The sequence below is a fragment of the Callospermophilus lateralis genome, chromosome 13, assembly GCF_048772815.1.
Source record: "Callospermophilus lateralis isolate mCalLat2 chromosome 13, mCalLat2.hap1, whole genome shotgun sequence".
Lineage (NCBI taxonomy): Eukaryota > Metazoa > Chordata > Mammalia > Rodentia > Sciuridae > Callospermophilus > Callospermophilus lateralis.
The window spans coordinates 89,021,106-89,046,333 of NC_135317.1; the positions used below are offsets into that span (position 1 = coordinate 89,021,106).

Sequence of the window (25,228 nt, forward strand, 5' to 3'; positions counted from 1 at the left end):
ATAATTGTTAATTTCAAACCAAGTACATAAGTCCAGAAATATTTTTTAACACTGGTGTAGTATTAGAGTTAAATAAGTTGAGAAATTGCTCCAATTCAATCACATTAGATATTCTATGACATTAATTGTTTTTTGAAACTCCTATTTGCATTTAGATTTGAAATTAGAATGACTTGTTAATCTATTAGAATACTGTGGCTAGGTCAAGAAACATCAACTTCTCAGTTATTTCCAGTGTTATTTTTATTTTAAAAATGTCTTGAGATATTCATAATTTTATTCATTTTTCTCATATATATTTATCCAAAAATAACATATTTGTGATAATAATCAGAATCCATTTAACAAATGTTTACCAAATATCAAACCTGATCCAATCTGCTAAGTTATATATATGTATATATATAATCTTTACTTCTTACACATCTTGGTAGAGTGTATCCTTATTTTGCAAATGAAAAATTGGTACTTTTGTTGTCAGCATAGTGCCTGTAGCAAGGTACAAAGCTAAAGAAATCTAATCCTACATAATTTTCTATTTTCATTCTACCTCAATATATGAGAATATAAACTATGTGATTTATATCTATTAAACATTATTTGTGATGTTTTTAGTTAAGAATGTAATATTTTATTTGGAAAATAAACAAAATCGGGGATTGTTAGGAAAAAAAAATACATTCTTTACACCATTCAGTGTTATATTAATATATTTTATCATCACATCATAAAATAATGTTTTAAGAAAATCTACTAATTTTTATGTGAGCTTGATAAAATTAAAACCCTGATTTGTTTATTTTTCATATATATGAAAAATTATTTACATTATTGTATATGTTTTTTTCTTGTAGGGTAGCACCATTGATCCCTCTTGTTCTGGGGCTTCAGCTTCCTGGACTGTGCAGCTACTGGTTCTTGCAGCTCTCCAGCCTGCAGACAGCCACTGTGGACTATCCAGCTTCCGGTCGTGTAAGCCAACCTAATGAGTCCCCATTTTATAATTATACTTCCTGCTGATATTGTTCCTCTAAAGAACCCTGAGCAATACAGGATTGGTAATGTAATTGTAAAATTTTTGCTGCATGCATTTCTGGCTGCTTGATATAAGATTTCTATCAAAAAGGAAAAATGAAAAAAGGAGATACTGCTTACCAACCTTGTGAAAAGGTTGTAGCGACTCACACTCCCACCAACAGTGTAGAAGGTAGAATTGTTCCACATGGCTTCCAACTCTTGGTTTAATCAGCTTTCAAATTTTAGATATTTTAGGGAATGTGTAGCTATATCATATTTTAGATTAAATATACACTTCCATAATGATTAATGGATGTTTTTTGTTGTCTTTTTATTATTGATTGATTGATGATGATTATTGACAAAGGCCTAAGAAATCAAAGACTTCCAAGTGCAAGCGTGCAGTCTGACAAAGTCAGATTTACTGACTTGATAGGACAGGGAAGGAATTTCACGGGAACCAGAAGTGCCACTCCATAAGAGGGAATTAGGAAACAACCTCTGGAAGTTTGGCTTTTCACTGATTGATTCCTAGAAGTAAAAGGGAAGTAGAAGTCAATTCTGATTGGTCCCACCTCTGAGGTGAGCATGGATTAACTAGAGATTGGGTCCTGTCATGAGGCAAGGGCGCTTAGTGATTAAGTATCATGGGTAATAGATGGGACTGGCAAAATGGCTCTAGGGAGTTGTTGATAAAAAGCAATAGCCATTAAAAGAAGGGGTCATTATAGCATTCTACAGATGCTGTATGACCTTGGGACAAACAGCAGTTAACAATTAATTTTGAAGCTGGCTTTATCTGAGTCTGACCCTCATTGTGATGAATAGCAAAGCTGCCTTTTGTTTTTGTTTTTGTTTTTTTCAGTCTAAATTCCTTTTCATTCTTCCAGCTCCAGACAAATTTTTACTCTTCATTATATATTCTAAATACTAGTGTTTCCTGTTTTATATAATAAGACTATCATCTACCTTTCTATGACTCCCCCCCCACCCTTATTTTGTGTCTTAATAACACCTTCCAATGAACACAGTTGTTTAATTTTAATACAGTGAATTTTATCAATCTTTAGTTCAGTTTTAGTGTTTGGTATATCCTGCTTTAAGAAATTCTTGCCTGTGTAAAGTTCATGAAGGTCTTTTCTTATATTATCTTCCAGAAGTTTTATTGCTTTATCTTTCACATGAAGTCCTCAATTCATTTGGAATTGATTTGTGTATACACTATAAGATACAACATTAATCATTTTTTTCTGCCACATGTAGTCTACTTGTTCAACAGCTTCTATTGAAAATATTATTCTTTTTTCACTTGATTATAATGGCTCTTTTTAAGTCAAATCAGGTGATCATATATATATATATTTATATACAGATAATACAGATATCAATATATCTCTCATATGATCACCTGTATATTTTGGATTAGTAATATAATCATAAAACTTTTGCTTCACACATTTCTGGTTATCCAAAATGAGAGTTTCATTAATAAAGAAAAAGGAGAAAAGAAGATACAGCCCACACTCCTACCAACAGTATGTATACAAACACACACACACACACACCCCACATTTGTTTCCATGGATACACTTATTATCCTTCTACTAACCTGACACTGCCTTAGTCAGATTTTTATCACTGTGACCAAACAGTTGACAAGAACAATTTAAAGAAGGAAAAGTTTATTTGGCTTATGGCTTCGGAGGTTTAGTCCATAGTCAGTTACAAGGCAGAGACATCATGGTGGATAGGCATGGCAGAGGACAGCTCCATAGTATAAGGCATCCAGGAAGCTGAGAGAGAAAGCAGAGCCAGGGACAAAATGTAATCCCCAAAGGCACAACACCCTCAGTGACTTACTTCCTCCAGCAATGCCCCATCTGCCCTCAGTTAGGAAGCAGTGACCCATTCAAATTATTATATAATCAAAGGGATTATTCCACCTAATAGTTGTAGCTCTCATAATCTAAGCATTTCACTTTCAAACATTCCTGCATGGCCTAACACATGAGCTTTTCTGGGGTCACCTTATACCCAAACCATAACAGGAGGCAAAATCAATTTCTGTTATTTGCAATCAAAATAATACCAAGTTCTCTTCACTACTTCTGACCTTCCTATTGATCACTGCATGATATTGTCAGTGTCCCACAGGTGCTAGCGGTTTACTTTGCATTGATACCTCATAGTATGTGTCTCCTGAACTGGTAACTATAATCACCTGAGCAAAGGAAATCTCAACTTTGAGCACGAAGGTCAAACTTGAATCTCCATGCTGTAGAACTGTCATTTTCTATCATTCTTCTAAGTACAAGTTTAATGGTATATGAAAAAGTTGGAGTAAACTTTTTCTATCAGCCATTTTCTCTTTCCAAACATGTTTTTCCTCTAAGATCATTGTTTCTTTTCCTTAACCTAGAACTATCAGTTTATATATTCCTTTTTTAAATGAAAAACCAGAATTGAAGGAGCAACAATCTTCAGAAAGTCATATATGAATTCACTGTGCCATATTATCAGTGTTTGTCTAAGTATTCAAAATTTGTCTAAAATGTTCATGTAGTTCAACATCTTTTGATGAAAATAACACAGAATTTTAAAAACAGAAGCATTCAAGGAATTCATACAGTTTTCTTTTCCAATTGTTTATAGAAGTTACCTGAATGTACTTTGTTTACTGGGAATTCAAAAGTCACATGTTTGGGAATTCAAAAGTCACATGTTGCCATGTCTAATACTTAGTAAATGAGAATAGAAGAAATTCTGAGTTATTTTCCATGCTACAACATCTTTCTTTTCTGTGTCCCACTTCATTGAATTATTTTTCTTTGAGTTTTACTGACATATAATTGGAAAATATTATGAATATATACATAACTGTAATATTTTGCTGAATGTGCACATTATGAAATAATTGTCACAAAGTGACATATACACCTCACATAATTATGATTTTTGTGAATGGTTAGAATGCTTAAAATAACTTATTCTAGCAAGTATAGAAAACAATATTATTAACTATAGTCACTACACTGTACATTAGATCTCAAAAGCCTATTTATTTTGTATAAATGAACCTTTATATACTTTGATCAATGCAGACTCATTTGGGCAAATGAGCAACCCCCTACAACCTAGGAATTGTTATTCAACTTTCTGTTTTTATGAGTTTGACTTTCTTTTTTTTATTGATTGCTCAAAATATTACAATGATCTTGACATATCATATATCATACATTTGATTCAAATGGGGTATGAATTCTTATTTTTACCATGTGTACAGATTGCAGGATCACATTGGTTATACATCTACGTTTATACATACTGCCATACTAGTGTCTGTTGTATTCTGCTGCCCTTCCTATCCCCTTCCTATCCCCTCTCTCCTCCTCTCCCCTCCCATCATCTCTCTCTACCCCATCTACTGTAACTCATTTCTCTCTCTTTTTTCCCCTTTTCCCCTCATACCCTCACATCCATCTGCTGTAACTCATTTCTCTCTCTTTTTTCCCCTTTCCCCTCACATCCTCTTATGTAATTTTGTATAATAATGAGGGTCTCCTTCCATCTTCCTTGCAATTCCCCTTCTCTCTCCCATTCCCTCCCAGCTCTTGTGACTTTCATAGATTCCACATACAAGTGACTTCATGCAGTGTTCATCTTTCTGTGTCTGGCTTATTTTACTCAGCCTAAAGTCATCTGCATTGATCAATGTTATTTGCAAACATCAGGCTTTCTTTCCGTTAATAATCCATTGTGTATGTGTACCAGTTTTTATTCATATATGTACACCACATCTGTTTATCCATTCTTTCTTAACCATAGTATTATTGCATCTTCTTTCCTATGTGGTTGAATTCACTCTGGTAGTAATTAATTAATATTCCTCACCAATAAGATTCATAGGGTAATTATTTGTTCTGAATTAGTTTAGCCTGTACTTTGAATTAATTGGTGAAAAGGCCCAAGTATTACTACTTTTATTTTAATATGTAATTACATTATAGAAGAAACTAAATATTTTTCAAGTGTTTTTATTATTTTTCATTAAAGCTAGAACTATTTATTAAAATGATTTTTCTTTCTTTTTCTTTTTTTTTTTTTTGTTCAGTACTGGGGATTGAACCCAGGGTCTCACATGTGAAAGGCAAGTGTTCTATCATTCTATCACTTAGAATATCCCAAGACCATTTTTAGTTTGAGATTGGGTCTCATAAACTTGCACAGGCTTGCCTCAAACTTATAATTCTCTTGCCTCAAACTCCCGAATAGCTGGAATCACAGGCATGCACCACCATGCTCAGCAAAATCCTACTAAATATGAAGAATTATCTCAGGTGCCATAAATATAAAACCACATCTCAACTTCTAGCTTTTATAGCAATTTATAGCTTTGTAAAAAATAATTTTCATATAAAAAGAAAATAAGTATATACAATTTTATTAAGAACATTGTATAAATCTTTGTGCATTCAAATTTACCATATTTTTCAATTTAACAAAAAATTACTAAAATTATATTCATTAAAATTTAGAAATCACAATATAAATCAGGTAATCAGAATTTGCAGGAGTTCTTTTAAACAACTTCATATTCTTTTATTCTCCAAAAACTAGACCATCTAATAATAACAAGATTATTGTTGCTGGCAAGAAATACAAATTAACAGATGAGTTTTAAAATCACTAGGCTGGTATATAACCAAAGCTATTAAATCACTGATCTACTATTTTGTAAATAAAATATGATTGATTTAAAATATTTGTAGGCCTTTAATAATGTTTGCTTAAAAAGTTAGAAAGATTACAAAAACAATTATGCTAAAAACTATAGATAATTATACTATAGTATATATTTTTTAAAACTAGAGTGATAGTAAATGTTTTACCATAAAGAAATAGATATGTTTACCCTTATTTGAAGAGTTCTCAATGTACATATGCATTAAACATCATATGATATGCCATATGCCATTAATGTGCATAATTTATGTATCAATTAAATTTTTAAATATGCTAATTAATAAATGAATGTTAAGTTAATAATATTTAAATGTATGTTTCTGATTTTTGAAAGGTAAAGTAAGTTTTATTCTATATGCTCTATCTATGAATGCTAGTTATAATAACCTATAATTTAGTATTTTAAACAAATTTGTCAAGAAATTGCTAATACATTTTTTTAATAATGAGACAAAACTATTAAAGGATCACTGTTTAAAAATTTTTAAGATTTTGCTTTAAAATTTAACTTAGAGATTTTCTTCTTGTATCTTTTAAAAGTGAAACATCAATAATGTAATCATTTTCACACTTAAAGTCCACTTGGGCTTTTTGCCTATTACTATACTGCAGAAAGTCAAAGGTGACAGAGGGTGGCCCACACTTCCTGCTGTTGCTCTTCAGCCAATGGCAATTATTTTTATTCTAGGTTAATAGGGCACCAACATCTTGGTGTATATTTTGACAACTGAAACTTTGCCATTTAAAGGTTAGAATCCGTTTTGATATAAAAACAGAGAAGCACTTCAATCGTAAAAGACATTTTGTAACTTTCAGAAATATGTGAAACTATCATTAAATCATAAACCCTCCCACTTAAGGTAACACTCTTTAAGTATTCTATTATGAACCTAATATTCTATACTTATTATCAAATAAATATAAGAGAAATAAGCAAAAGTATGAACAGAAAACTAAGGAAACTCAAAATGTTAACCACTATGAGATACTGAAACCATTAGTAATCAGGAGGTAAAATGGAAATAAATTCAAAACTATACTATTATTTAATCTTTTTGGAACTGGCTACTATTCAAAAGTTGAAAATCTCTAAGTACTTCTAGAAATTTGGATGTATAGAATTCTTTATTTGTATCAAGTAAGTGAAAGATATTTAGAGGTCAGTAGCAATAAAGTGCTTTGAACTAAGGATTATGATTAATTTAATCCTTGCTACTTGATATCCAGGCAAATCAATGTGAAAGAAGAAAAGTAAAAATGTAGCAGAAAACAAAAAAATTATAAAGAAGGCAATAACAATTTTGCAAGATCATACTACACAAATAAACTTGAAACAAAAATTATTATATGTGAATTAATTTCTAGCATGTAGTTCTCAAATTTCTTTATACTTTCATTTTATATCTATATACTCTGTTTATCTATATCTGTATTTTTATAACTTCACATATAGATTAGCAATATACACATGACTGTTAAGGTAGCATTCTTCCATATTGGAATGGGCTTAGAAAAGTTATCTTTTCTTGATGATCAGTAGTTTATCTTGATGATCAATAGTTTAGTTTAATAATAGCTGGGAAAATAGGCAGTCAACAATCTTCATGGTCCCAGTAAGATGCAATTAAAAAATAACAACAAAAACTTGCTATCACTAAGAAATAGATTAATCCCCTGAGGTTCCCTGACCTAAACATTAGCACCTTCTTGATTGCAGTATTAAGTCTCAATCAATAGATCTAAACCCTGATTCTTCTTGTCAGCCTTCCAATGATGAGTTCTCTCTGTTTCCTACAAATTAGAAACCTCCTTTAGGAATTATTTATTCTGATTAGACTTGAAGAGATAGCTTTGGTGAATACCTTCTTTATTACTAATATTACTACTAGAACCGTTTTATAGTGGCAGGATATATATCCATCCACAATTTGGTTGAGATTTTGAGAGTAAATGGCACATATACAACATGGTAAGAAGTTGTTATTTAACTAATGAGAATTTCTAGAAAGAACAAGTCTCCTATATACTGTTCCAAAAATTGCAGGAGAGAGTGGAAAAATAAGATTGATTTAGGATTCTTATTGTGTTTAGAATTTGGGACTGAATGAGTGTTCCTGTTTGGGGGCAAGGGCTTGTGTTTTTAAATGTGTTACTGGTGCCAGTGATGTGGGTGCACAGGGAAAAGAGGAGAGAGTGGTAAAGATTAGAAGCTGTCAGGAGTTAAACACTATATATATATCCCTGGCATATACCTGTTACTTGGCAAGTTTAGGCAGGAAGATCATAAATTCCAGACAAGTGTCAGCAATTCAGGGAGACTTGAAATGAAATTAAAAAGAAAACAGGGACGAAAGATGTATTCAGTGGTAGGACATTTTGCCTATTTGGGCTCAGGGTTCAATTTCCAGTACTAAAAAAGGAGAGAGAGAGAGAGAGAGAGAGAGAGAGAGAGAGACAGAGAGACAGAGAGAAGTGGGGGGGATGTAGATGTAGTGTCTCTTAAGTCAACCAAAAATGCTTATTTTCACTGTCTTCATAGGGTAAACTTTGCCTAGGGAAAACTAATATTAAAATGTATGTCTGGGTGTGGTAGCACATCCCTGTAATCCCAGTGAGTTATTGGTTGAGGCAGGAGGATTATAAGTTCAAAGTCAGCCTCAACAATTTAGTGAGACCCTAAGAAGATTAGTGAGATCCTGTCTCAAAATAAAAATGTAAATATTTAAATAAAAGGACTTTGATGTGGCCCAGTGGTTAAGTACCCAATTGTTCAATCTCTGGAACCAAAAAACAAAAATGAAAAAATAAAACATATAAAAGGAATCATGGACTCACCAATCCATGGTTCAGCATCTGATACATATTCTGGACACTAGTGGGAACCTACATGTAGGGCTCAGTTCGTACAAGTCTCTGTCCAAGGAGCAGAGAAATATCTTTGCAACACTCCATTTTTAAAACAACTTTCTATTTACATAAAACACTTTCCTTTCTCTCTCAGGCAAAATACTCAGGTCATACAACTTCATCAGATGACCCACAGTTCAACCATCTAACACTTAGATTTTTTTTCATTCTGGGAATTATTAATATGATACTCTGGCCTATTGTAAATATCATTCTTGATGATTTCTAGATACCATTTAAGGATTGCTGCAAGATAATAGCAGAAAAGCTTCTCCCCCTCCTCCTATTTAAATTTTAATGGGAATTAATTATAGTAAAGGGGAAAATCCATGAGTTGGTGGAAATGAGTTCTTCCATTGCAAGAAGCTTGCAGGTATAATTTAGCCTGTTAGGAATTCTTGAACTCAGCCTGTGGTAAATAAAACAGCTCAGGACTTATGCCATCTCGAAATATAGAAAACCAGGTATTTCTTTATTCTTTTGAAAGCTGTTTGTTGATCACAAATTTGTGATAAAAATTTAGAGTTATCTGTGACATTTTGAAATTAAAATGTAATAAATTTTAATGTCATCCTGAAAATTAAGAAATGGATCAAAAATAAAAATTCTTGAAAATTTGCCTCAGTTGTGTTGGAAGAAACCATTTTTGAAAGAGTTTCCTTATTTAAACTTTCTTTTGCTGGGAACAGAAAATCTGTTGGGTCTTCATTTGGGTAACCAAATCATTAGATTGTATATATGTGGCATTCAAGCATCCCATTCTCTAGTTCAGACTTTTATGGATTCTTAGCCTATGTCATCCAGACCAGACACCTGCTTCTTCCATGTACTAACAGTGTTAACATTCTTTAATCTGCACGTTTTTAAAAATTGCATACAGTTATCAAAGATAATTTAAAATTACAACGATTAATCTCAATGAATTTTGATATAAACAAAATTGATCAATTGAGGAGAAAAAGTCTTGAATATTCACTGATGATTATGTCCCTTTCTGTATTGGTATGAGAAAGCTTCTAAAATAAATCCATTGCTTCAAGAACTTCCTAATCATGTCCGTAAAAATGTAAGCACTTCACATCTCTCTATATATGTTAGATTACTCTAAGTCACAATTTATTACTAATGACTTCCATACCTCTGTTGCTCTTTATAAACTGTCCTATTCTATTCCATTGACTTCTGTTGAATTTTGTTCAAGACAATACATAGAATTTCTTAAATAAAGTATACCAATATTAAATATACCCAATTATTTAAAGTATTTTTGACAAATGTACTTTAAAAACAAAGTTTAAAGAAAAAATAAAATGGAATATGTCTTATCTGAGCATCTTAAATTTCATTGTATCATTTAATAGCTCTAATTTGAATCAGTTAAAAAAAACTGCATTAGGAATTTGTGTCAACATTCTCTGGACAGACAAAATCAACAGGTGTGTGTGTGTGCGTGTGTGTGTGTGTGTGTGTGTGTATTTATGCAGGCATACACATATACCCACATTCATTTATATATTCAAATGAATAAGTAAAAGATAATTTTATTAGAAATTTGTATTAGGGTTCTCTGGAGAGAATTTACATATATATATATATATATATATATATATATATATTGATATGGATACACACATTAGGATATTGGATCTCCCTTTTGTTATGTGTTTGCATGTATGTGTGTGTGTGTGTGTGTGTTTGGCAACATAGATGTTTAATGCTAAAAAATTGATAAAAATTAATACTTTGAAATTGTGGATATATTTTAAAACAACCACAATAATTAAGTTGTATTTATGACAGGGCTGGTTCTGATACACAAGTGTAACAAGGAGGAAGAGAAGAACATAATGCAAAAATTCTCCAGCTCATTCCAATTGGTTTTCATCCTGCTCCTCATTGATCATTGATCTTTTACTCTCTTGGTAATTCTCCAAGTTTTCTCAGTTCATCAAGCTTTCAAATAATGCTTCTTGCCAGTTCAGATCAAAGTAATTCCTTTTCTCTTTAGTGATATCAAAGCTTAGTTAAGGGGAAGCTGCCAGTAACCTATGTGTATTAACTATTTTACATGGAATCACACTTTTCTCTCTTTTATATGTGAATAAATATAGTGTTATAATGCTTAAAAATTTTTGTATCATAAATATTTATTTATCAAATTTACTTTACCCATAACTCTTCAAATTGAGGTTATGAAAGAATTTTGTGAATATTTCTTGACTAAGTAATATTTTCTTAAATATAGAAGATATCGATATTTCTTGAATAATACTAATATTTATTCAACAACCAATTTATTGTTTTCTACCCAAAGTTTAATAAATTATTTCAGACATATAAAAATATCAACTTAGATTTCCTAAATTTAGTCTATAGTTCTGCTAAAACTTCAATGTACTAAAAATATATTAATGATAGAGGAGTCTAGAAATATCAGGGATTTTGATGTATATGTGATGCATATGTGTATATTAATGGCTGTTCAACTTTGTGAGAGTTCTGTTTTTATTATGTTTTTAAATATTAGCTGCAAGGAGTCAATGCTAGTGATTATACTTAAAGCATCATATATATCTTACTTTCATTGTTTAAAGCTGTCTCTCAAAAATAAGTGTTTTCAGATCACTTGTTTTACGTCTTAGACTGTTCCATGACTAATTTCAACATATCCAATCTACAACACAGCTTTTCTCCAGCTTATACAGTTGGAAGAAAATTAAAATAGAATTTTATGGGTTCATTTTGTGCTTAAAACAGATTTGAATACACAGTGTGAAGCATATTATTTTATTTCTCATATCTCGTATCCTCCAGGATTTTTATATTACATCCAAATTGTGATACCACTATGTAACTCCATTGCCATTTTTTTTGTGGTAAAGTTCATGAACTGGGTATTAGTAAAGCATTTCCTTTCTAGCACACACTCAAGAAGTCTCTGAGAAGTATTTAGAAAGTCTGGTTGGCAATAATATTTTATTGTCATTTTTAATGCCAAGCTCATGCACAATTTTTACTACATTGCTAAACTATATATTCCAGTTCAGTCACAGGTTTAAACATTATATATTCCAGATTGTGATCTGCACTGTGCTGCAAACAGCATTATGCCTAGTGCAGCTGTCATAATGGAAGCATTATAAAGTGCTGCACAGATATAAAATGTAAACTTAAACTCTGCAAAATTCATGGAAATTAAGGACGAGCAAGGAGAAAATTAGCATTAAAAGTCTTACTCTAAGATAGTTTCCTACATACATACTAGATATATTATACTGACATATATTTGTAAAAATTCTGTACACATTCATCAGCCTATTGCATGCTTCATTCAATCATTTATTGTATGTCAACCATAACCAGATACTCTTTAAACTCTGGGCATACATATAGTAGTAAATACAGCAGTGAGACTCCTCCTTACATGCTGCTTATACACTGGTAGAAGAAGACAGACCTTAAATAAATATATATACAAATATATAACATGTCAAATACTGATAAATTCTATGAAGGATGTTAATACTGGGAAAGAATGATGGGTATTCCCAAGACGATATAGAGGGGATATTTATTTTGTAAATAATGATCAGCGACATTTTCTTGTATGAGAATATATATACGTATATATATATATATATATACATATGTATATATGTATATATATAATATTTTAAGAATACATACACACATATAAATATATATTTTTTAATTTATTTTTATTTTTATTTTTTTGCTAGAGACGTGAAGCACCCAGGGCATGAGCTAAACAGTAGAAAGTTATCTGCTTAAGTAACTGTTCAGGTAGCATTCATAGTGCGTACTCCCTGAGATGGGAGCAGGTGTAGGGGCCTTGAAGGTCCGTGTGGAAGCAGATGCAAAGAGAAAGATGGCACTGTGTTAATATCTTGGAGAAATCTGTGGGCAATTTTAAGTATATTGATGTTTAGAAAAGATTTACATTTGTGGAATAATTGAAATAATATTGGAAAGATTTCCTATTACCTAATACCTACTTTGTATACATTAATCTCCCACATTAGGAGAGTAGATTTATGACAAGTATTAAGCAAGTGCTTACACATGATTTTTAATTTTTGTTTATAATTTATTCAGACTTCCTTAGTTTCTAATTTTTAATTTTTGTTTATAATTTATTCAGACTTCCTTAGTTTCTACCTAATATTATTTTTCTATTTACAGATTCATACCTAAATGTTTCATTTTAAGATTATTGTAAATCCTCTTTTTAATATCAGATTCCATTTGCTCATTGACGATTTGTAAGATAGCAGCTGGCTTTTGTATACTAATCTCAGTGATTTTAACTGCTTATTAGTCCTAGGATATTTTAATTATTCAGGATTTTCTACCTAGAACTATCATGACATCTACAAACACAGACTATTTTACTTCTACTTTTACAGTTTGTATAATTTTACTTTCATTTTTGTCTAATTGAACAACTGGAACTTTCAATTCAAAGTAGAATAGGAATGGTAAGACAGGTCATTCTAGATTCTAGTCTGTTGATAAAGTAGATTACATAAAATGATTTTCATATGCTAAAGCAAATTTGAATATTTAAAACTAAATCCCACTTTGTCATGGTATATCATTCTATTTTATACATTGTTGAATTTGATTTGCTAATATTCTGTTGAGAGTTTTTAAATCTCTGTTCATGAAAGATTAGTCTTTGGTTTTCCTTTCTTTAAATACATTTGTCAGGTTTTAGTATGAGGGTAATGCTTACCTTATAAAACAAGTTTAATAATATTTTCTCAAATTTTAAAACCTGGAAGATTCTGTGAGCTTCTTCTTTCTTAAAATATTTGACAAAACTTAGCAGTAAAAGTGTATAGAGACAAATAATTTTCTCTTCTTTTCTTTTTTTCTTTTCTTTTTTTCTTTTGTTGTAGTGGAGGATGGAATGCTGGGGTATTCTGCCAGTGAGCTACATCCTGTAGCCCTTTTATTTTTGAGCCTGGCCTAAAACTTGGGCTTCACTGCCTCAGGCTCTTGAATTGCTGGGTTTACAGGTCTCAGGATAGTTCCAAGCTATGCATTTTCATTTTTTTTTGGAAGGTTAATGATTATTGTATAAATTTTTATAATTACAGAAGTAATCATTTTTATATTTCTCCGAGAGTCAGACAAATTCTGGTAGTTTATTTCAAGGAATTAGTCCATTTCTCCAAAAATAAAGAATTAGTGAGCATAGAAAAATGTTATAGACTGAATACTGAATTCTGTCTCATCCTCAAAATCAAATGTTGAAATTTCTTAAACATCAGGGCCTCACAATGTAAACACATTTTAGGTATATTCTTTGAATAGGTGACTAAGGTAAAATTAGGTCTTTAAGGTGGATCTGAATCTCTGTGCCTGATGTCCTAAGAGGAAGAAATTGTGAACACATAAAGAAACACTGAAGAGATATTTCTATGGAGAAAAGACCAAAGATGATGTAGCAAGAGGAAAACTATCTGTAAACCAAAGAGTGAATGTTTGGAAGAAATCAAATCTGCCAATGCCTTTGTTTTGAACATCTAGTGTCTAGAAGTGAATAAATAAAATTTTTGCCACCCTGTGATATTTTTATTATGAAGGCCTAGTAAATAAATTTGGGAAGGTTGATGTCTTTGTTGTTCTTTATGGAATTGGTAATGATGATCATGCTAGTCCACATTTAGCTCCAGCAATTCATCAAGATTGCAATTTAAGTTTCTATTAGTTATGGTTCCAGTGGCTTCAGCTTCATGTAATCTTACCTGTGATTCACTATTTTTACCTGTCTTCAGATTTGTGGTCATGGTTTGTCATGAAACTTCAGTACTTTGGTGAAACCAATTAGTCATGGACTTTCAGTTTGGTCTGGATTTTCTTGTTATAAAGATAAGAATGAAGATTTTCAAATTATTTACATGTTGGACCTGAAAGTAGAGATCTCTGAACCTTCACTTATTTACACAAGTGAGGGAATGTCAATGTAGCATTATTATCAGAAGATTGATATAATTCCATGTCCATTTCAAAAGACCATAATTTTATTTATTTATTTATTTATTATTTAATTATACATGCATTCATGTTTGGGATCAAACTCAGGGCCTCACATAACTTCACATTTGGTAAACAAGCACTCTACTATGGAGCTATATCCTCAATCCTCAAAATAATATAAATTCCCAAGGGACAGGATGAAAGTGAAATCACTTATAAGATTTATCATATGAAACCAAGAAAGAGAAGAATGATAAGAGTGGATAAATTCCTATTTGATTTATAACTTGTAGGTGAAATTAAAAGGCTTTACTGATGAAATGGATTTCAGGATGATAAAAAGAAATTTTTGTCAGAGTAACTTCCAAATTTTACCTTACGTTCCTGGTGATATGAAGTCACTCTTTAATTACAGGAAGATTTTGGATGATAATGTCAATAATACTCTTTGGCCATATTAATTTTGTCATAACCATTAACCATATAAGTTTTTATCCAGTTGTGAGAGGTCTGGGATCCTCACCTTACAGATGAATTAACATGAGGAAAGAAGAGAATCGGTATAGATACGTAATCTTCAAACTGAATTCTGCAAAATGGAAATATTTCGATACTGGGGACAGGAGGATGATCCAGCCAAAGCAATGAGAGGAACTGTCCAGTTAAGAAGGAAGAAGGAGGAGATATTTATTTATTATTGCTGGAGATTGAACCCAGGGTTGTCACAGTCTGGCTCTGCAAAATAACTGGGGGGTGCCAAGCAACTTGTGAAGGTTGAAACAGCAGGAGCCGCTTTATTACAGGACAGCAGAGGTATATATACCCAACTAATTACACATAGCTTAACTTAATTAACATCATCTAGATACAGCAGTCAGTCATTAAGGAATTCTCATCATCTTAATGGCTCCCTGGTGTTACTTCACTTGACTTGACTTGGTCATGGCCCTCAACACTCTAAGCATCTCCTGACTAACATGGGTGGTAATCTTTTTGTAAATGGGAAATACTGAGAACGAAAGAATTGTTTTAAATTGGAGCTATTAAAATACATCAGACTGGTAGGAATTTTTCACTAGAGGGGAAAAATGTTGACTAGGTAATTTATGCAATATTGCCTTGAGAAAGCAAGTGGATTTCAGATGTATTTTACAAATAGAGGGAATGGGATTAAACAGCAACAAAGAAAGTCCATCATTAGTAGCTCATGTTGGTTAAGGCATAAATTTATATATGATAGAGCAGATGATATATATTAAGTATAATATATATCACAGTAATAAATTCATGATATTTCATATTGAAATAATTTATTTCAAAGTTTAATTATTTTTTCACTCTATTTTAAATAAAATAAGCAAAACGGCCATAGACTTCTTTAAGTAACAGAAATTTAGATACACGTAGAATTTTATCCAGAATAGAATATATTACTGGATAAATCATTTGACTACTTTGTTCAAAAGTTTCACAAAATGGTCTTTCTGAAGACGTGTCTTTGAAATTTTCCACTCATGGTCATTGTTTACCTCTTTATTCATTTTCCAGTGATGCTGAAAATGTTTCTCAAATGAGAAATAATTAAGAAATATCTAAGTAAATACTAAAGTCAGTTTTTATGTGCACATTTTGTGGGATAAATTTCTAATGGACATGAATGTTATAGTTTGAATCCGGAATGTCCCCCAAAGGCTCATGATACATAGCTGGTGGTGCTCTTGGGAGGTGATGAAATGTGTGGGAGGTAGGGTCTAAATGGAGGAAGCAGGTCTGGGGGACCTGCTTGCCCTTGGTCCCTTCCTCCATGGCAGACAAGAAGTGAGCAACTTTCCTCCCACATGCCCTCATCACAGGATAAGCTGCCTCATCACAAGCCCAGATTCAATGGAGTCAAGTGAGCATGAACTGAAACCTCTGAAACCATGAATCAAAATAAATCTTTGCTCCTTTTAAGTTTTTTTTTTTTTCAGATATTTTATTACAGTAGAAGGATGCTGGCTAACACAAGCTTTATTATCTATTTGATAAACAAGATACCATGATTGTAGTAAGAACCACATTGTAAAATAAAGGTATTACTTCAACCATCCACAGTGAATGGTCAACATATTAGACCTTTAGATAAATAAAATTTTAAAACTATATTAAAGAAATTTTATTCATTCATATAGATTGAATTTATCCCACAAAGATCTGACCAATATGTAAACCTCAAAATATCATAGGAAAGTCTAAAAAAATTACATACAAAAAAAAATTAGGAATGAAAATATATAAGAAAAATGAGAATTATCTAAAAAAACAAGCATGGATCTTTATAACAGAGTACAAGCTCTCCTTTTAGAGCATTTTAGAAAATCCTTTCTTTTTTCAAAATAATCTGTCTCCTAAAATTCAACGATACAAGTAGGAAAACATGAAGTATGACTCATAGAGACTGATCTACCACCCAGTGAGCACTACTGAGTATTTGACCTTCATAAAGTGAAAATCTCTCTGAAATTCAATTTGCTCCTCCGTAAAATACATTAATTCTTATTTTATTTTTCTCTCAAAATCTTCTTTAGAGATTAAATAAGAACTTCAGAAGAAGTTAAAAAGCATATTATTTAAAATATATATAGTTGATTTAAATATATTAAATTTTTTGCTATTTACTTCTTACATTTGAAGGAGAAGGGGGAGGAGGAGAAGGAAAGAAGAAATGTCACATCCCTTCAAAACATTGGCAAGATAGCCCTTTTTAAACTAAAATTTTAACTTTGGAATACTTTCATACTTACATAAAAGTTGGAAATATAAAATGTTCTTATATACCCTTTACCTAGTTTCTCATAATAATAACATATTACATAAAATAGTTTTTATACCTCACAATTAAAAATTAATTTGGGTACATTATTAAATGAAGCACAGACTGTTTGAAATCTGCCAGATTTTTCACCTTTACCCTGTTGTTGCTACTCAAAAATTCAATTCGTATTATATTAAGTCATCATGTCTGTAGTCTCCTCCAGTCTGACAGTTTTTTGGCTAGCTCTTATATTTTATGACCTTAGTGTATTTGAAGAAAAATGTTCAATTTATAGGAGAATTTCTTTCAATTTGAGCTTCTTTGATGTTTTCCCAAAGTTGCACTGTGGTTATTGATTTGGGAGGGAATACTACAGAGATAAAGTACCTTATAACATATCAGGGAATGCATGATATTGACATGATTCATTATTGGTGATATTGACTTTGATCACCTTTTAAACTTTGGTGAAGGTAGTGGTTGGTAAGATTCTTCAGTGAAATATAACTTTTCCTTCTACAGTCTTTATTTTTTTTTGGTACCAGGAATTGAACCCAAGGGCACTTAACCACGGAGCCACAGCCACAACACTTTTTTTTGTTTTGTTTTGTTTTTTAATTTTGACACAGGGTTTCACTAAATTTCTTGGAGCCTGGCTAAGTTACTGAGGCTGGCCTCAAACTTGAAATCGTCCTGCCACAGTCTCTAACGTTGATGGGATTGCAAGCATGCACCACCATGCTTGACCCTTCTGTAGACTTATGGTTCTAAGTCCAATCACTCTCAAAGGGAGAGGTATTAAACTCCATGTTCTGGCTGGAGGGTATATTTTTTAATTGTGATCATATGATAAACCATGAGAAAATATAATAAAATAAATATTATGAGGACAATATGTTGATAATATTCAAGTGTTCTTATAGTTTGAACTATGAATATACCCCAAAAGATGGTTTGCTAAAGATCCCCAGAGAAGAATGCTCAGAGGTGGAGTTTGGGGCAAGAGATTAGATTGTGAGGATATTAACTCCATCAGTGGATAAATGGATTGATGAATTAATCATTTGAATGGACTACTGCCAGGAGATAGTCCCATAGCCAGATGGGGACTTGGAGAAAATAGATCACTGGGACTACATCTTTTCCCTGACTCCTTCCCCTTTCTCTCTTTCTCTCCCTGTCTTGTTTCTTAGCTTCCAGGAGATGAGCAGATTTCCTCTACCATACTCTTCTGCTACGTGTTCTGACTCATCTCTGATCAAAAGTAATGGAGACAGCTGAACATGGACTGAAACCTCTGAAAAAAATAGATAACCTTTCCTACTCAAAGGTTTTTTTTTATTTTTTTGTTTTCGTTTTTGTTGTTTGTTTGTTTATGTTAGGGATTGAATATTTGGCCTCATGCCCAATAGACATTTGTCCCGGTGATAAAAGTCTGAATAATGCATTATTTTTTCTCTTTAAATATTTGCACACTCCTTTTAATATCCATTAACAATCTAGTTTGCAGTAGTTATTACCATACTATTTTAGAGTTAAATTTCTGTTTCCCTCATTCCATCTACATACTTTACTTGGATTTTTAAGTAAGGAACATTTGTTCCTCTCCACACCCATTAGTTGATTTAATAATTTATTGATAGAAGTGTAATTTTATGGGGCAGGGTTGTGGCTCAGTGGTAGAGTGCTCACCTAGCATGAATGAGGCACTGTGTTGGATCGATCCTCAGAACCACATAAATATAAAGATATTGTGTCCACCTAAAACCAAAAAAATAAATACTTTTTAAAAAGTATAATTTTATTTTGCATTTTGTGCTATAATTTGATGCTATGGTTATATTTTAATCTAAATTTTTTAGCTGCAACAATTGAGACCCTTGTCTTTATGATGTGAACCCATTTTTTTTGTTTTAGCATTTCTTTACTTTCAGTTACTACAAGATACTCTAGGTTCATCTTGTGTTCCTCATATCTTAGCTCTAGTACCGACCTCTTCTCCAAAGAGCCCTGGTTACTTTTACTGAAAAATGTTATTTAGAAATCAAGATTTAGACATTTATTGTGGCTCATTGCTAGTGGTTTAACACCATACTAAGTCCTTTCAGTGAACTGGGTTAGTAAATGTATGTACATATAGTAACCTTTGTTTAAACACATATTTAAAATTATTTCTGAAGTTTTTTATCTATAGTGAACACATGAAATTTTTAATGTGCAAACATATATTGCATGTGTATATATATTTGATATGCATATAATATGCATTTGTAACATACACATATATTTAATATACAATACTCATAATTATTACTGAGTGTCATAACAAATCTGTAAATGAGGTGAGTTCAAATTCACTATTCTTTCTCAGAATATTTAACCCACTGTAGTTCCTTTGCATCCCAGTACATATTTGGGGATGAAGTTAATATCTACAACATGCTTGTTAGAATTTCAGTTGGAATCACATTGAAATTATCATTCAGATTAGTGATTAACATGCTAGCAGAATTGTTCAATCTAATAATACAGTCTATACCTCTGATCACTCATACATTTTTATTTTTTCTTCAGTGTCTTTGTTTTTTGGTATATATTTCACGCATATATTTCATTACATTCATACGAAACACTTCAGATTTTCTGGTGGTGTTGTACTGATTGTTAATTCCTAGTAAACTGAAGTACAATATAATGACTTTTTTTTCCTATACCTTTGCTATGCTTACTCATTAATTCTGGGAATTTTCGTTTGTTTGTTCTGCATATACTTTAGATGTCCTAAAAGGCATCACATGAAGTGAAATAAGCCAGTCATAGAAGGACAAATAGCACATGATTCCCCTTATATGAAGTATCTAAAGTAGTCAAACTCAAAGGGGCAGAAGGTAAAAATAAAGCTTGTTTCCAGGAACTAAGGAGGGAGGACAAGGGGAAATTGTCATTAAATGAGTATAAATTCTCAGTTACGCTACCGATATAAGTGCAGAGAACTCCTACATGATATTGTGCCTATATTTATCCTTATATTATATATTTAAAATTTTGTAAAGAGGAGAGATCTCATGTTAAGTGTGTTACCCTCCCCCCCACACACACACATACACATTCACATCCACAAAGAGACATGAAAAAGGAATTTTTGGAGATGATGGTGTTTATTGCCTTAATGTGGCAGTTCTATCATGGTTGCATGCATATATCAAAACTCATCAAATTATTTACATTAATTGCACACAATACTTTATATTATGTTATGTAATACACATCAAAATGTTGAAAGTGGAATTGAGTAAAAAATATATCATAAAGATGAATTAAAGAAAATGGTGAAAATAAAAATACAAAAATTGCAAAGGTAGACTATAATACAAATTAATGTAGGAGTAACTTATTAAATAAAACAGTAAAAAAACACTAGGAAGAATAAATGTGAATGATTGGTTTCATTAATAAATAACTTCTAACTTCTATGTTTCAAATTATTAAATATATAATGTATATTCTTCAAAGGAAGGGCCAAATTTGGAATTATATGTCATGGTTTGGATATAAGGTGCTCCCTCCCAAAAATTTATATGATAGACAATTCAGAAATGTTCAGGTGAAATGAATAGATCACAAGAGCTCTAACTAAATCAGTGGTTTTAATCTACCCATTCCATGGATTAATGACTTGAAATGACTAGTTTACTGGGTGATAATTTTAGGCAGCCAGGGTATTGCTAGAGGAATTAGGCCACTGGGGATGTGCCCTTGCTGATTGTATCTTGTCCCTAGCGTTTTGCTCTCCCTCTGATTCCTGTCTGCCATAAACTGACATCTTTTCTCCAGCTGCTCTGCAGGATGGGCTTCACTTTGGGCCCAGAGCAAGGGAGTTGGCCAGTGATGAACTGGAAACCTCTGAAACCATGAGCAAAAAAACCTATTCCTCCTTTAAGTGGTTCTTGACAGGTATTTTGGTCACTGCAACAAAAAGCTAAAACAATATACAACAGATTAAGAAATATCTATTTTCTTTCTATATGTCTATCTTGGAAAACAAAAACTTCTATAAATCCGGAGTAAAAATGCATGAACATCTCACAAAAAGAATAGGATTTGTGGAGAATTATTTTTAACAGATCAAAGAGTTCACATTTTATGGTAGTATTGCCAATTGTGTCCACATCCTACTCCAGTATCAATCTTTCCCTTTTGCTTTTTGTAATGGAGCTACAAAATCAGGGTCTTAGCAGAATCACAGTTATTTATCTGAAACCACCAGTCATTCTTATGTCTATATATATTCATAAAATTGAGCAATCTTGAGAAAGAGAGGTGATTGAAAATAACACATGCAATCTCTGCGACAATTCCTACAAAGGTAAGCTTTTTGTCTTTTTTTTTTTTTTTAAATCCTGTCCCTAAAACCAGAAGTCAGAAGTCATGCTGGAGATCCATCTTCATCTATGCCCTCCCCTTACTCACAAAAACAAACAGAAAACTTATGAGATGATAGACTCACAAAACAAAATAAAACAAAACCAAAAGTGTCAGAATCCATGCATGAACTTATTGAGCAGAAAAAACATTCCTTCTCTCCTGGGCTGGTCATTTATGCTATGAAAGTTGTGGCAAAAAGAATCAATGTCTATCTCAATTGAAGCACTGAATACATTTGTTGTAACATCATACCTTTAATCATCAGAATTCAGAATAAAAGTGAACTAAAAGATTTTGGCACATATTTTGCTGCTGCAACATTTCATTTCTACAAAGTCTACAGAAAAGTCATAATATTGGTATCTCCTTTCAACTCCTTTTTGTATCAGCAAGATTGTAAAGTCCAGATTAATAAAACCAAACAGAGATGGAGGACATACTACTCTGATGGCAACTGCAACTTAAATTGACTGAGAATCCACTAACATGGAGTTCTCAGAGTTATAAAGCTGAATACTTCTGTCCAATAAAAAAACAGTCAATAAGATTATGGAGCCTACATATCCATATGCTTCAACCTAAAATGCTAACCAGCACAGGTGCAAAGATCCGATTATGTATATAGTCTGTTAATCCAGGCGATTATTTCAGAGAGACTTGAAGTAGCTGCCATTATTAAATGAGTACAGATATCAGTAAATAAAAGAGAGTTATCCAGACTTAAGAACTTGTCCAGATATATGCTGGATTTTATTGTAGATTCTTTCACATGGAACTGGAGAAAAGTAAATAAATGAGAAACATCCTGAGTTTCTGAGGAAATTGTATTGACCAAAATACTTTAGCTTTAAAGATGGTGACTGTCAACTCCTCACACAAACCTAAGCCAAAAAAAAAGTAACAATGGGAATTGAGCATTAAAACACTATCTTATCAAGGAAGACACATTTTCTACTCTTGAAATGTGGCCATAATAGACAAGGAGATCTAAGTAGACATAGGTTTCTGTAAAGTTATTCCAACAACAAGAAAGAGAGGCTTCATAATATCTATCCAGGTTGATATAAGTTAGCTCATAGTTTCATTAAGTCCCATTCCTCTATCATCACAATTGAGTTGTAATTGCAGTTACTCTGTATTTGAGGGAGAAAGGTGGTCAGGCTAATTATATTTGCCTGTTGATTTCTTAATGACTGCACCATGTGAGAAGAAATTTATTAAACAAAAAATACTATGCTTGACTAAAGTGGAGTAAATTAGGTATAAAGTAATAGGTAACAAGATTATCATGAGGCAAAGAGCATATGATGTTGATCTCATAAAGTCCTACTCAAAGTTGGTACTGAATGTATGTGTTCTTACTATATCAATTTGCAAGGCCAGAAACAAATTTATTTCAAAGTGTTCGAAGCACAAAATATATTTCTATAAACAATCAGAAATTTAGAATCAGTAACAATCTGGCTATAATAGTTGCAGCTACTTTAAGCAGAGTAGTGCAGTGAATATTGCATTAAATTTATACACTATTATTGTATAGTGAGATGTATTGCAGATGTTGGGGTGTAAGACCAGGGCCTGAATGAGCTTGAGACGGTTAACCTTTCTAAAATAATTTTTTATCAAAATGATAGAATAATGATATTACTTTTCTCCTTAGAAATATTGTAAGGATTCATTCATTTATAATCTTTCCAGATATTTGATATCAAAAACATTAGTTTTTGAGCTATCCTTTGGAAAAAGTATATCCTTGCTCTCACTAGCAAATTCATAGTGGATATTGACACCAAAGCAACGTTGGAACTCTCTACATAAAGTTATCAACATTTGAATTAATTAATAATTTTTAATTGAAAATATAAAATTAATATTTGTTGGCAACATGAATGATTATTTATTTTAAAGGAATTCACTAAGACTTTGTTAATTTCTGATTCACAAACACAGTCCTAACAACCTGTGGATAAAATTGAGCTTATTACTCACCTTTGTGGAACTTCGCCATTCTGATCCAGTCTTATTGGCCTGTAGGAGAGATAAGACTACTACTACTACTACGACTACCACTACTACAACTATTACTGTACACGCACACACACACACACACACACGCATTCATAGGTGTCACTGAATCTTAGTATAATAATTGAAATATATTGCCCTTATTTCATTACTATCTCCTATACATAAGTACACTTTGGATCATGAGAAAAATTGAAAATTCAATGGCTATGCACATATTCCCTGGAATGCAGAGTTGTAGAATTTCAGGAACTGAATTCTAATATAGAAGGTAGAATCTCTTATAACCAACTGTTATAATTGTCCATTCTTAGGAATATGTGCATGGACAAATATCTTGATTCTAATTGTACAAAAGTAGCACATTCAAACCATTATTTTTTTCTCACTTTTAATTTATTAAAATTTTAGCATTCTTTAAAAATAACAAATTTAAAGCAAACTAATATAAAATATTAAAGTATTATATTTTGTATATAGAACTCAGAATGAGGTTGTTACTTTACTCACCAACTTATGTACAAAAAAAACTATATGTGCAATTATTCCTGCTATTGAACAACACAAAACTATAAACTCATAATTTTACAGCATCTTAAAATTTATCTTACAGTGTGTCTTGTATTTCCAGAGGCAGAGGGCTTATCTACTTTAGTTGGTGCACTTCAGGCTCTGGTGACTTGTCTACTCTATACCTAGTTTCCCAAGGATAATGTTCTGAACCACCTCATCAATCATCCCTACAACATGTTTGCTTTACTCTAACATGTCCAACTTACTTTGTGAGTTCATTGTTAAAGGCCTTTTATCTCACCTGTTTCAGAAAAAGCTTCTAGAACAGCCATCAAGATTTTTAATGAATTTGCTACTTTCCATTAAGTCACTCTATACCCACCTGACTGATGTTGAAATGGCTGACTGCTTCTCTTACTGTTGAAAACTGAAATGCCAAGGTCAAGGTGAGCTCTACTTAGGCCATGGTATACTGGCACTTGTTGTCACTCTCTGGCCTGTGTCTCTCCAGGAGGTTGGCAGGGTATTATTGGAGAATTCTCTTTATAGAGCTTCACAGAAACTGAGCTTTATCCTTACCCAGGATACACTAAATTTGTAGAACAAAATCAATATCTAGGTGTAAAATATCTCAATGACTGTGACTGCCACATACTTTGGATTTTGTGCACTTGTATCATGATAGAAGTGTTTACTTTACCTTTCAAAAAATTATTATTTTCTATTTCTCTCAAAGTCATGATAAAAATTGCAACTCTTTCTTACTGCAGGCAAATAAATATTCTATAATTGAAAAAA

The 25,228-nt window shown here is 32.0% G+C and overlaps 1 pseudogene; it reads right to left on the reverse strand.

Moving 5' to 3' along the window:
- Positions 1 to 23,900, reverse strand: part of LOC143412129 (RNA-splicing ligase RtcB homolog) — a 69,159-nt pseudogene extending 45,259 nt beyond the window's left edge.
- Between the last annotated feature and the right edge of the window lie 1,328 nt (positions 23,901 to 25,228).